At 40.4% G+C, this 15,475-nt stretch overlaps 1 protein-coding gene across 7 annotated transcripts in view; it reads left to right on the top strand.

The window, feature by feature from the left end:
• LOC138939837 (uncharacterized) overlaps positions 1-15,475 on the top strand; it is a 180,279-nt gene that overhangs the window by 43,976 nt on the left and 120,828 nt on the right. The gene's annotated exons all lie outside the window — the stretch shown is intronic.

Genomic DNA, 15,475 nt, shown 5'->3' with positions numbered 1-15,475 from the left:
GATATATATATGAAGATTATATATTCTTAAGGTTTTTTTACAGAGAACGAAATATAATAGCGATAAATTAGATGGAAAAATTAGTATCGCGTTATTAAGATTAAGCGTGTTTGAGGATATTAGTTTCCTATGCTGACACATGCGCGTTAATGCATTTATTTAAAATGTACAAGGAGAAGAATATAAATTAAAGAATAGTTTAACTTTTCATATATCATAATAAATAATTTCAATGTCATAGAAATATTCTCAAAAATAGATATGCTACTTTTCTAATATTTATTTAAAATGTATCTCTTATTAATATTTCATGTTTTTTTACATTTGTCAAAATATCTTTGAACGCGAATATGAATGTTTATCCTGGCGATGGAGAACAACTATTTCCCTTACCCTATACGTATCGTGGGACAATGCTCATAGACGCGTAATGAACGGGCTTCGTATATTATGTCGTCTGGTACTCGCTCTCGTCGTCCCGTATGTCACGCGCGAAACGTCGCGCGCGCGGCCAAATCCAGGACGAGACCGTATCGACGTGAGCGCGCGTGTGCATGGGGTGTAGGGTACCTCTCTGTATGAATGTACGTACGGCGAGGGTGCATCCGCGAGAACCTCGTGCATCGTGGCCGAGAGGCGTGGTAGGTTCACTCCCAGGTGTGTCCCGTCCTGGGACAATGCCATGTAGGAAACGACACCATCGGCCACGCCTCGATCTACGTGCCCTAATATACGCTCGCTCCATGGCAGATGCGCCCTGCAATATACAATATATATATATATATATATATATATATATATATATATATATATATAAAAAGAAAAAGAAATTGAAGACAATAATAAAGGTGAGGCTTAAGGGAAGTAATGACGCACCCGGCATGCCGGGTCGTCGCAATGCGATGTTTATTTCGTTATCGAAATTTTCGTCGTATCTTTTACGTTACGATCATCTTGAGATGACACTCTTCGATAATGTCGTCTAAAGTGAATCCGCGTTATCGAGGGGTGAAAACGTGTCTTCGTTTGCAATATCAATATTCGGAGTAATGGCGATATTCGTCCATTCGTACAGAAATGAATCGTCGGCTTCAGAAACCACGTGAACCTCGCGACAGATGTGACATGTGGTCGCGAATACGTGCGTCAGTCTTCGTTGCATAAAAATGAGCGGCCATACCTATAGAATTCGATGCGAACCACCAAAAGGTATCTCGCACTCTGTGACGTTTTTCCGTCTGCTCCTTAATGTTTCTGCGGATCGAGAGGAGAGAGACGACGACAAAGGCGTCTCGATTCTCGCGAAACACGTGCGCCAAACCGCAGACGAAGCTCCGCGATGGATCGCGATCATGCTACGGGACGTATTTAGAACCGCAACTGACCCAGTTCTTGCACCGAATTCGCCTGATGCAAGAAAGGATTCCTGACACGTGTAACCGCGGCCTGCTATGTGAGAACACGCTCTTCTCAATCTTCACGAAAGTACACGAGAGGGATCTTCTTCGATCCTCTTATATTTTTTACAAGAGCGTGATGTGTCATAATTGAAATTAAAACAGTTACGTGCATAACATTTTTAAAAAGACACTAACCAAAGATATAACGTACGCTATTATAACGGAAAAGAAAATATTTGTATTTAAAAAAAAAAAAACTACAATTATTTCTTACACACACGAATCCCTGTATAAAATATATCCTTTCCGAAGTAGACAACGCGGGACAAAAATATCTCTCTCTTGTCCGTTGCTCGAATACATTACGAACGAGCGGATGAGGGGAATCTCGCGGCGACAACGCCAACGTTTCCGGCCGTTTCGAGAAAACCGAACCGCGTTTTCCCGCGATGTCCGCGTCGTCTCCGCGTCTCGCGCCCTTCGCCCATCGCCCGGAAAGCGCGATCAACATGTGTATATGCGTGTACATGCTTGGTATAACCGGGCGGGCGAATCGTTCACGACATCCGAAGCATTGTAACGCAACATGTCATTCCGGTAATGCCGCGAGCGTAACAATGCCGCGCACATAGACGTTTAATTATCATAGAGTAATGCGTCTAATGACATACATTAGTACGCGAGTCGCCATATGGGGAGCCTTTTGTGTGTCCGCCACTATACATGGTACATAATAATAGTCGCTCACGGAAAGAGTTGTGCACGCGCATGCGTATACCGGTGGTATACCGGGCACGATCCTCCTCCTCCTCCCTTCGCGGTTCCTCGCATCCTCCTTCTTTCCATCCCCCCGACTCCTCTCTAGCTGTCTCACTCTTACTCGCGATATCCTCCGCAGCCCCGCGTCTCCTCCTTGTCGCGTCCTGCGCTACCGTGAATCATTCCGCGTGCGACTGATTACCGTAATCAGGCCATTTCTGCTTCCGGTATATCGACTGCTAATTATAATCGTCGATTTTTCCTCCGTCGTACGTCACTTCCTTATTTTCATGCCCGCTTCGTTGCGGCCCCGCGGATGTACGAACGAACGAACGAACGAACGAACGGATCCTGGCGAGACCGCGGGAAAGCCTGTCATTCGGCAGCCTACATCCGTGACCCGTGTGTCAGTTTGCTATACACCGGAAATGTGAGATATACGTTGCGAAACCGCGAGCGGAAATAACCGCGCCCTCGCGATAACTCTCGATCGCGAGAGACTATTTGCGACGTTTGATAAAAAAAAAAAAAAATGTACGCGGAAGGGTAAATAGTTGTTGGTTCGTGAAATATATTTGCTGCAACGCAAAAATAACTAATAACGCTTATCGCAAATATTTATCCGTTATAAATTTTTATCTTCGTCTTCATGCGCGTAAGCGATTGCGATTTGCGATTTTCAACATGTTACGAAACGGGAGAAGAAATTCCGTTTTTCACAAATTCTAAAAGAGCCGCAAATTGCTCGATTTCTGCAAATTGCTGTCATTAACCGAGCGGGTTCGCTTAAATGTTTGGCGTTTTCTTGATTTTTTTTTTTTTTTTTTTTTTTTTCCTCCAGATAATCGGTTCGGGTTCTTTACGCGGAATTGACGATATAAACCAGCAAACGGTGCGAGAGCGAACGTTATAACGTCAGGTTCGATATTAACGGGGCGAGCTTAACGGCCAATTGCCCATGTCCGTGCAGCGAAATGGAAATCGACCGATAATCCAGTTAGAGAAACGAGCGGTATCGTTACGAGAGCGGCGTCCACGAGGAATATATATCCGCCGAACAGGATCGCTCGAGTAATAATCGCACGGCGCGGGCCGCTTGTAAGTAATACCGCAATTATTTAGAGCTCAACCGTGCGAGTTATATGCTCCGCTTCTCAAGCTGCGCAAAATTAAGCGAGTACAGCTTGTTAATCCTTTCATATTGCCGAGTCATTAAGAGAAGAGATCTGAATTTTTCATGAGAAAGACGAGAGAGGCACGAGTCGACAAAGCGTGTTAAAAAGACACGAGAGATACACGCATTTTCACAAGGAACGTAAAGATATGGTGTAATAATTTATTTAAAAAGAAAATTAAATTAAATTATATACACAGAGAACAATATCGCTCTACGACCGGTAGCTCGCAGTTGTTGGCCATCGAGACCCGAGAGAGTCAACCGATCTCTTGAGCCCCCCTTTTAATCCTCGTAAAATCGATCCGACGCGACGTGTCCACTGAATCGCGAAATGCGCGCTCGGACGTTCGCATTTCGCGGCGAAACGAAAACAAAGCGGCAGGTGGTGGCGCACAAAGAGGAGCGCTTTTAATTGCTAAACAATGAGCGCGAACCGTGCCACACCTTGAGCTCTTTACCTAGGCCGACGGATCGGCGTTAATTCCGACCGGTAGCGGTATCGTCGGCAATTAGTGCCGCAGCCGTTGGCAGAAAACGCTAATAGTCGACGTTAATGAGATAACTTGGAATTAAACGACGCATCCTCCGAGTTTGACTTTGTATTTTTAGCGATTTTTGATTTTTATCTCTTCGTCGTTCGATTCTCCTTCGCGCGCTCTTTCTAACTAAATTTCCAACTTTATGAGATGCGCGAATACTGACGAGAAACGCAACTGTATGTTTGATCCAAGATTGCTATTTCGATATTTTAATTTTTGCTCAAAAATTATTTTTGAAAAAGAAATATTATATTCTAAATATTTTTTTAAATCATAAATTATTTCCTCGCACAGAAAATATGCAAAAAATATATTCCAAAAATTATGTTATTAAACAATAAAAAACTTGAAGAAAATGCAGTAACATAGTAATTACTACGTAAAACGTTCTGTCATTATAATTACACACACACACACACACACGCACTTATTTTCTTTTAGAAAATTTTTATCATTTAATATAAATAATTCTTTTAAATAATTCTTTTTGTTTATAGTCTTTGTATAAGATGACTATGAAAAATTGTATTAAATATTATCCCAATCATCGTATTATTACAAAATAAAAAAACATGAATGCAATAATAATGTCGAAATAAAAAATATCATTGCGATTGCTTTTTTTTTTCTTTTAATATTTTACTTTTGTTATTTAACGTATTCCTAAATACATTATCTCTTTAAAAAATAGAAGAGAAATAATGATTCGTGTCATACAGCGAAGAGTTTATATTTTTGAACTAAAGAGATCCGCGAAGATTCTTTTTTTATATCTGGCAACTTCGACCTTAAAATCGAAGGGATAGCAATTATGGTTCAAGTTTGCATCGAACATTATTCTTAAGAATCGCTCGTTCGTGTAACAAGCTCTTTCTCCTTGGCAGACAAGGACACGAGAAGTACGGACGCCTTTTAATATGTTTACGCAATTACGTAAAGAAAAAGTGCTCTCTCCCCTTTCGACATTATCGTGTATGCGCAAACGTGTTACCAGTCTCGGTAGCGATCTGAATTCGCGCAAAGGTATGAATAAGGCATTGCCGTGACAGAGGCGGAACACAACGGCATTGCACGTTACGTCGGCCACATGCGAAACATCTGGCATTTTTCACGTGAATGAGAGAAAGACCGCGGTGGCCGAAAGACGAATTTCTGAAACGGTTCACGCCCCCCTGTCACGCTCCTCCGGAGAGGTCCGTGTGCGCGCGAAAACTCCCGGGGGAATTTATATTGTCACGGGCGCTTCATTGTACCGACACGCGCAATTATATCGCGATTGTTCTACGATCTAGCCGTTAATTAACGATCAATGTGATCACTCGCGCGTGGACCTGGCAAGACGAAATTTAATTCCGGTCCGCTCAAAGAGAGGCGTAACACCTCTCGTGCGGATTTGCACGCGTGATTTTTTTTTTCTCCCGTCGTGTTATTACCTCTCTACCTAGTCTAGTACAGACTACCTTTGAGGCGAACGGTATTCTCTCGGTACGAGCGACGGGCGGTCGGCGCGTGCACAAAAATCGTTTGTACCGTCTCTAGAATCGAAGATTATACAGTTTACTGCGACGAGAAAGAGTCTTTACTTTAAATACATTTCTTTTTATTTTTTTTTTATTACGATATTATTTTAGCTTTACGAGAGAAGATAGCAATGGATTGCATTATTATGTATTTTTTATTAAAATAAATAATCAACACATTGATAAAGAGAGGAACGACATCTTGAATCTTTCGAACAACGTGCGTGTTAAAGAATTTCTTTCGCGTACGCGTCGCGAAGAATTAGAGAAGAACGTCTTTCCCGGAGAAGACGGTCCCTTATTATCCGCGTATGCTTATTCCGTACCGTAACGTTGATACGTTGTTATGCGCGTCCCATCTATCAGAATCGATCGCCGTTCTTTGCCGGTGGGCGTTCGTTCGACGAAGGAGGTCCCCGAGATTGACGCGCGTCGGTCGACCTGGCGACGTATAACGCTTCAGATTTATTCAATGACGACGATCGTTAAGAGTCCCGAGAGGTGGGTGGGGCGGGATCAAGGGGGTCGTGGCCCCTTCCGATATCCGACGCCAGACACGTGCTGCTTCATTCCGGCGCGGCTCGACGCCAAGAATTCAAGAGCGCGTCCCGCGGCATGATTAGCGTCCGCTTGTCATTAGCTCCTCTCAAACCAAACACGCGTTTATAGTAGTTCGTTATGTTCTATAAATTGCATCGATGACACACAGCCGATGATTAAAAATGCGTGCAACATTTTTGATAATAGTAATTGACGTTACATATACCATTATGTTTATAAATAGAAAGTATATTATATTAAATGACGGTCATAGAGTCGCGAGATGTATCGAACGAGCGAGGAAGCCTCCGTCAACTTGGAAAGAACTAAGTTTAGCCCGCTACGGCCAAATTGCATCTCCGGTGTATGAGTAGCGACATGTTAGAGAGTCGTATGTCATATTTCCGTAACCGTAGCTGTCGCTTAACCGACATTCGTTTTATCGTCCGCTGTCGCCTCCGGAAATTGTCAAACATCGTACGAGAAGGGTCGCAGTTTTTTGGCTCTTTATCACGAGAAAACATATGATGTCCCGAGAAACGGAGAAATAAATACGGTGTTCTCCCACACCTGTATTTTTAATGTGTCATAATGTCACTCTCGTACATGTAATCAATAATTACCGAGAAAGATTTTGTCGATATAATTATCTTATAATACTAAAATAATTAATCTTGAATACTAAAATCACTAATTTGTTAATGAAAAGAATTTAAATATTCTAATCGTGTCGTAATCGTGTCGCGACTGAAAATATTAATTTCATCCTTGTTCGGATTCGCGATAAAAAGAGAATTTGAGAGAAGAGAGGAATAGGCCTGGCTTAAGGCCGAGGAACTTACGTAAGCGATCGTAGCAAGAAGAGCTTTATTCATCTCGTTCATCCTCGGTTCTTCTCTTCGAAATACTGCATCCTTTTTCTCCATCGTTTCGATTTCTCTCTTTCTCTCCCCTTCCTTTTCTGTTCCTTTTGTGTTATTCCGCTCCTCCATATGCGGGCGCGCGTGCATACGATTCACCATCGTGAATCGTGCGATGACTGGCGAAAATCAATTCAATTCCATCGTATATCTAATTCAATAATCTGAACGTGACGAGTGGGCGAGAGAAACAGGCCGGAGAATGTAAATGCGATAAATGAGTTCGAGGTGGTATTATAAGAAGGAACAAAGAACACCGCGACTTCCGGCTGCGCCGCATGACCGATCCGTCTGTCATAAATCGTTTCGTGGACGGAACCAACTGGCTCGAGCTTCGTCCGCCTTACGAATCTGACAAATGATCGTTTCACGAGAAGCCAATTAACACCTCGTACAACAGTCGGGTTCGGGACACGGGGTGACGTGTGTTAGTGAGACGACTTTGATCTGGGTTACGACATGTATGTATAAAGCATAAATTTAGATCTTTAGCTCTGGCATTTAAGAATTATTTATTTCTTATTGTCTCTCATACTCGGGTATCGCTTCACGGTGAAAAGAGACGCAGCGGACAGACTCGTTTTGTCGTTTGGTAAAGAATCGATAACGACGTCAACGAACTAGAAACAGAAATGGAACTTTGTCAACTTGAAAGTATCGTTTATACCACCGTGGTCGCTTCATACATTTTTTAAGCGTTCAGACTCGCAACGATGAAGTAACGAGGCAAAGGTAATACAAACGTAACAATACACGAGGGTTAAAGTTTCCGAGAACGAGACGTTTAATCATATGGACAATTAGCACGATCGAACACGACCTCATTTAACGATGCTTCGATCCTCGTCTTGCTGTATCGAATATGAAATTATTTTACTACTCATCGAGTAAAATTAGATAAATTTTATGTCGTATCACGCGTAGAAACAATTTGTCGGAGAAAAAGATGGCGAGAGGAGATTAATACAATATAACATTTCTTCTCGATCGGACACATCAGCAGTCCGAGACCCTAAAAAAGTTATCCGTTCGCGAACGTGTCGTCGAAGATAGCCACGCGTTCCCTCTAGATGTTGCCATCTATTTGGCACATCCGTTGTCACGGTGGATTTCTCGCTGTCGAGGGGCGACCACTCGCTCGTGGCAAGATAAAAATACGGTCGGAAGGGTATTAGTCACTGCGCGATGGCCCGTGGGGTTTCAAACCGAGAGAAAGAGAGAAAGAAGGAGATACGCGTCCGTCTTTCGCGCGTATTCCGTCACTCTCGGCTAACAAACTGCACCAACACGCGTACGCCGTTAAATATACGTACGTGCGTTAACTGGATCGCCAGGAAGCGGAGCCGTTAAATCACGCGGGACTCGAACAGACCCCGGAATGCAATGGTGATGTGCATACACATATATATACATATGTATACGTATATATGGCCGGGATACATGTGGCGCGGAATCGACTCTCTGTGTGTATTTCGCCGCCTCATCGGGCGCGGACGTATCAATTAACTCGTGGAACTCCGACGGCCATCTCGACTAATTTCCATCCATTCCATCCGACATACCTATCCGATGTGCCATGAAATTATCGACCGATAGTTACGAACCGCTAGCTACCGTGCCGGGTTCTTTCGTGAACTCCACGGGGTCGCGGCTTCCCTTTTCAATTATCATCGAGAGACGGCTTCTTTTTTTCTCGTTAAGATGCGCAAGTACACATGAGAGAATGTTGATAAATTAAATTGCGATTTCCTTTGATATAAGCGATGCGCACCTTATCGAAAGAGATGGAGTCATAATTGCAAAACTCTATTGCTTAGCGCGCGCCAAGTTACTTTTCATCTCATCATTTTTCAATCGTAACCGCGACGTGTACAGAATTTTTCAAAGTTGAACCATCAAACTTGGCTAGTATGTTCTATAAGTAGAAATAAGAAAAAACGTATTGTATAAACGTAGATCCGGAAATGTTTTATAAAAATGTTATAATGAAGATATCCAACATCAATAGCAGATTCATTATTAATATATTACAATATAAGAGTCTATTGCAGAAGCCTATTAAGAATCATATCTGCGTAATGTTTGTTCGATAACACTTGAAGCATTTTAATATGAAATTGTATTATGTATTGATACAATGAGACTGATACAAGTTTGTTCATTTATCGAAACCGATCATTAATAATTTCAAATAATAAACATAGCTAGAATAGATTAGATAAACATCTTTAATCGATTCTTATATGTAATATATTGACACCGAATCCGCTGTATTTTGTATCTTCGTTATGACATTTTAATAGATCGTTTCGGGATCTATGTTTACATAAGATATTTTTTTTTAATTTCTACTCATGGAATATACTGGCAAGATTTGATCGTTTAATTTTGAAACATGTTTTAAACTCGGGTGATTGACAAAAAGCAGCATAATGAATCGTGATGCAGAAGCATCTCCGATCCATCGGTCGGATGTGTCGATCGCGATCGAATAACGGAATTGATATATCGTAATTGACAGCGCTCGATAATTAACCGTTCGCTTCAATTAGGCGTAAGCTTGCGTAACGAGGTGATTGCGGGAGCGACACGATTCGTTCGTTAGCCGGCTCGGAGGAATAAACCGCCGTGTCCCCGAAGCAGTCCCTCGACGAGTGTCGCGTGAACCAACCAGATACTTTAATGACCTCTAACGACGAGCAATTAACTCGAATCGGACGGTAATGTTATATCAGTCTTGCGTTACGGGATTGCCTCGGCCTGTCCTATTCTGCGATGCGTAGCGATGGTGGCCGACCAACGCTCATTATGACAGCGTCAGAATGTTCGGTGTTGTTTGCCCATTAGACGGTTGTTCGACAATGTCGAACATGAGATCGCGCCGATCGCACGTGTCGGATGACGTTATTTCTTCGAGATTATTTCATACGCGAGACTGTTATAAGTAGCTCTAATCCGCAGGAAAACATGTAGCGCAAATGTAAAAATTTGCGAAATTGTCGTAATACATTGTAACAATGTATATAAAGTATACTTAAATATTCATTATAATAATTCCTGGATTTTGATAGATTATTAAAAAAATAATATAGAAGATAAAAATAAGCGTGTAACAAGTAAAGACAAACGTTTTGAAACGTAATTTATTTTTTAATTTATCCATCTAAAACACCGGTGTAAGTAACAACAGCCTTTTTATTAAAGATTTTTATCCATTGATAGATGAAAAATAAGAACAAAAGGGATTAAGTATATTTCTCTTAGGGAAAAATAAATCGTGCTTCGAGTATCGATATTAATAATATTTTGTTATTAATTAAAAAATTTTTTGTCCGATAGTAAATCAAAATAAAGATAGGATTAAAATTTATAATAACATTATAAATTCATGTCTTTTTTAAAAACTTTTTACCACAAATATAGTCGATCGAATTATTTGATTAAAAGTATTTAACCTAGAGTTTAATGATATTACATACATTAGAAAACATAATACTTAACATTTACGAATATTATTTTAATTTTTCTCTTTGTTTTTATGAAAAAATGTTGTCTAAATTTAAATCGTAATTGTATATACATATAAGCTATATATAAGCTTGATAGTATTGAAAAATTAATTATCAAACTGAACCTAATTAAAATACCAAACGTACAAACATCTGCCTTGTGTTTTAAAAATTTGTGTCCCGATCAAGTAGCAATCCATCTATCCCCGAATTACACTGTATACACACACACACACACACACACACACACACACACACACACACAAGTAAGATTTCCTTTAGGCTGTTGCGTGATAATAAATTACACTTTCTCGTCACAGTACACGTATCCGGTAATAGGATCGGCGGTCTCTAAAATTCAAAGGACTCTCGTATCTCTATCTAGGTTCAAGTTGACTTTACAGTCGCCGGCTTTCCGATCGGGCCACGGCTTTTTCCAAAGCGCGGCACTTTGGTAACAGGACTCGCGTGCTTCTCTCATGTGAGCACGTGTGCGACGCGCGTGTCTGTGCGTACGCCCGAAAACGGCGGCCTTTGAAACGCGTCCTAGCTTTGCGCATGTGTCTCCTCGGCTTTTCCAAGCAACCTACATATAACTGTGTTAACCATATGTCTATAAAGCATGGGTCTAACCATAGTCTCGTTAGTCTCTTCTCTTTCGGGTTCTCTCTCTTCGGCTTTACAACCGGTTCGGATTAGCGTACTAATCTGTTGGCACATTCGGCAAATCGGTTACGCTCGCCGTTCCGTTCGTGATTTACAAATCTCACGAATAATATTACAGCGAATCTAGAGATGAGACGTGTTATCCGATACAATAATTTAAATTATTTCAAGATGCCCTTTATAAAATTTCTCTCAGCGAATAATATCAATTTTGTACGAAAAATAATAATGTAGTGTAACTAAACTCTGTCTCTCTTTATTATATGTTAACTTCGTCTATGGAAGAAGGATGCGTTTCGGTTTCTCTTACTAGCAGCTCTAGTTTGCGGTGGGCTTGAAAAAGAGGCGGTTTCGCTTTTGTAAATACGAAACCGTAGTATCCCCAAACCAAAGTCGAGTCGTTAGGATCATGAGATTTGTTAACAGACCACGAAGGGGCGAGAAACGACGAACCTTTCGGTCTCCTTTGTTCACATTTTTTCACTAAACCTTGCCGACAATCATAGACGAATGTGGCATTTCAGAGTACCATTCAGTTTTTTCTCTTTCTTCTTTACTCAACACTTTATCTCTATCGTTCGATAATTTGTCTTATTCCATAGAACTGATTACGTGTTTGTATTTTTTACTCGATTTATTATTTTAAAATAAAAAAAGAGAATCGTTACTTATACTCATTTGTTTTTCCGATACAATCAATTCATGCTCCACAAGATTGTAGCTTGAATCTATATAATTATATATTAATCAATTATTATATAGATTGATAATTAATATCATTGCGCAATTGCATATAATTACGTGGAATATAGAAATATTTCTAGCACGTCATACAAGTTGATAAGCAAACTTTAAAATAAATCAACAGTTATTATCATTAATTAAACAATCGCTTTTTTTATACATTAATGAATATCGCTCTCATAACACGTTTTATTTTTCCACTTGTGTAATCTACATCTTTGTTTATTCGTGATCCATTTATAAATCATGATGAACGCGATCCAAGCGGGACGGGGTCGGTGTTTGCGAGCAAAGTGTCGTTCGGCCGGCTTCGTGAAAGCGCTCCCGCCGCTCTATTCGTTTCAATTGTATCGCGATGGGGCGCACCGCCGTGAAATTAATCGCACAGCGGTATCTTTGTCTAGTGACGGTACGCGACCTTTATTATAGCAACCGCCGTTCGAAAGAACAGACGGATCTAATGACCCCCGAGTCTTGAGAACGATCTCGCGGACGTGACACTCGCACGCGTCTAATTATTCACTCGCAAGCCAGCAGAACCGACGTATGTACCTCTCTTGAAAAGAATCCCCATCTCTTTAATTTATTGATGCGCATGCATAAGTATATCACACGTAAATTTGAGCGCAAATTACGGGGAAATTTAATAACGATAATATATTGACATTGATGTTAATTCCCTCAGAATTAATCGAATATCGTTATATTTGTATCAAATCGTAATTTCTATAAATATAATGATGAGAGACTATTAATATATCTATTATAATATATAATCACAAGAACTAATATATATATATATATATGGTTTTCTTTGAAACAAAATTTCTTCGATGATATAATATAATCGATATATTATTTTTTATTTTATTAAATATTATTTTCTCTTTTCGAGAGTGTTAATTCTTCTATTTTAGTATTTTTATTGACAAGTTATATTACTTTCGGAACATCTCACGCGTGTGTAACGTGATATGCTTTTAAAAGGAGAAAAAGATCCGCGGAAGATAATTATATAGAATAAAAAATTAATTATATTTGAGTTTATTTTGAAAATAGTGACAATGCATATAGCTATATCATAATTAAATTGTACCTTGAGCTGTAATGTCTTTAAGTACAGTGCAAAGAGATCGACGTATATTATCGTTGTCATCATCTTGTCACGAAATGAAAAGAATGAGACGGCGAATAAAGTAGTTAGGTAAGTGCGGAAGAATGAAACGTCGAAACGAAGTAGAATACTCACCAATCGCTATATCCCGAGCGAGGAGGAACGCTTCCTGCATTAGAAACGTACGGCCATGGTCGTAAAGGCGCGATGATCTGTGGATAGAGGGGTGAGAGAGAGAGAGAGAGAGAGAGCAGTGTGGCTGGTACCGAGGGGGTTGCAAATTGAATAACAAACGTTCACCCTCCTTGGTTAAATCACCGAAAAAGCCATCCCCCGGGCCTGCATGCTTGCCGCTATACGTTAACCGCACTCCCTCCCTTCTCCCCCTCACCCCTCCCCCCCCCGCGAATTGCTACGGCGTAATGCCCGATGCGACTCCCTCCGACTGTTTTGCATAACGATCTTATTTCGTAATCTCTGCCATATTGATCCAGTTTACGGCGTCGTGCGCGAAAATTGTCTATTGGGACGTCGCCATGTCAGAACGGTCGCGACGCTATTTCTCGTATCTAATAAAATTTTAATTCCTTCTTAAGCAGGCTTATAAAATCTCTGTAATATATGAAAAAATTTTTTTTTTATGGGTATTTTACTTAGGTCCGTTGAGAAATTATTTATTTTCATTTTTTTTTTTTTTTTATAAGTTCGTTAATTTGTTAACGGCGACGTATTTGTCTTTAAAAACGTGCAGTTTTCTCGGTACTCCTGTCATTGTTTGAAGAATATTGCGCATGTTGTAATCAATTATGACCGGCCGGCGGAGTTCTTGGGAGAATCGACTTTATAGGAGTTCGTAATGATCGCGTGACGTGGCTACTCCACTTGTTTAGGCCCGAGAAGAGCGAGCCGAGTCATTCTCGCTAATAAGATCGAGGACTGAAGTACATATCGGACGCATTTCCGTTGCGATCGCGAAGCTACGCGCCCGTCGTCGCGTAATCGGCGAATCTCTAAAAGGAGGAGCGAGGATCGGAATAAAAATTCTGGAGCGAGAAAATGAAATTGCGCGACCTATATGGAGCGAGGGAGACCTGATGTTATGACGGGACATTTCACGGTTGGTAGGATCGCGGGGATTTAACGGCCCGTGCGATAATATCGTCCCACGAGCTCGTGTCCCGCTCGTGCTCCGTCGCTCTCGAAGGCTTTTAATACGTCGACTGCACTTGCTAGCGTCGAGATAAATGATTCTTTATGGCGAATATTTAGATCTATGGATTATCGTCAAAATTAAAAATTATTATTGAACAATCTATGGCACAGACACACGCATTATACTCGCGAGGCAATTATGGATAAACTTACTTTTAATTGTTGTGTGAAAGAGATTACGTTTAGCAGATGAGAAAGAACAGCGAAGCATTAATCCAAGCGACTCTTTATAACACGAATCACTTCTTAATAATGAGAAACAAAAAAGGCAAAAGTCAAGTTTTGAAAATCGATAGAAATTGTCGTTTCACAAATTAATGATCGAAAGTCGGATAGCAAGGACGAGTTACATGGATGGAGTGAGAGTTCGAGCGAATAGAATCATTATTCATAAAAGCATTATTTATTTCCTCTTTCTCACTTTAAAATGAATTTATAATTTTTATAATAAAATACAGTAATAAGAAAAGAGTTAATAATAATAATAATAATTATAATATTTAATATAATAATTAATAATTAATATATATATATATATATAATCATAATAATTCATTGTGATAATAGTGCGCGTTACTACATCCGAAGGGTGGGCTGATATGAGTTGTCGTTCCAAGTTCCAAACGTAACAAATTGCCTGGAAAAAATTGTAAATTCACTAAGGAAAAACACTTTCACTCTCTCTTCTCTCATTAGACAATGCTCAAGGCCCTGCGTGGTATGAAATCGTTTGGAACCTGTCCGTGTCCATACTCCACGGTCGTTTTTCCTTAATTCGTTCCGTCTCTTGCCTTCCGAATATGAGCGGAAGAGAAGAGTCGGCGGGGCGCGAAGTGTTTTGTCGGTGTATGATACAACGCGACAGTGCATTATGTATATATATATGTGTGTGTGTGTGTGTGTGTGTGTGTGTGTGTGTGTGTGTGTGTGTGTTTATATTTATATATTTATATATTTATACGGGTTACTTTTTTTACACACAACATTACATCGCTTAATTAATATATCATTTTTCTCTCTTTCGTTCTCTCTTTCGTTCTCTCTCTCGCTCGCTCGCTCTCTCTCTCTTTCTTTCTTTCTTTCGTTCTCTCTCTCTCTCTCTCTCTCTCTCCCTTTCTCCCTCTCTTTCACACGCTATATATATATATTATGTACAAATAAAAAAAAAATCCTGAAAATTCGCGTGCGTGCGTTACGGGGACCATTTTCCATATTCGGAACCAGGACAGGGGAGCCAGATTCGTGTGTATCTTTGTGTATACTCTTGTGTGTACGTGTGTATATTATTCGTGCCTACGTGTATGAACGCGGCGGACGGACGTGCGGTAGATCGCGACCAGTTGTCGGACAGTACTCTGCGTTGATACCACTGCTT

This window comes from Polyergus mexicanus, unplaced genomic scaffold, assembly GCF_030449975.1.
Source record: "Polyergus mexicanus isolate NDT 795.1 unplaced genomic scaffold, iyPolMexi1.0 SCAF_15, whole genome shotgun sequence".
NCBI classification, from domain to species: Eukaryota; Metazoa; Arthropoda; class Insecta; order Hymenoptera; family Formicidae; genus Polyergus; species Polyergus mexicanus.
Note: the sequence above shows the minus strand (reverse complement) of the source record. Positions and strands in the feature narration are given on the sequence as shown.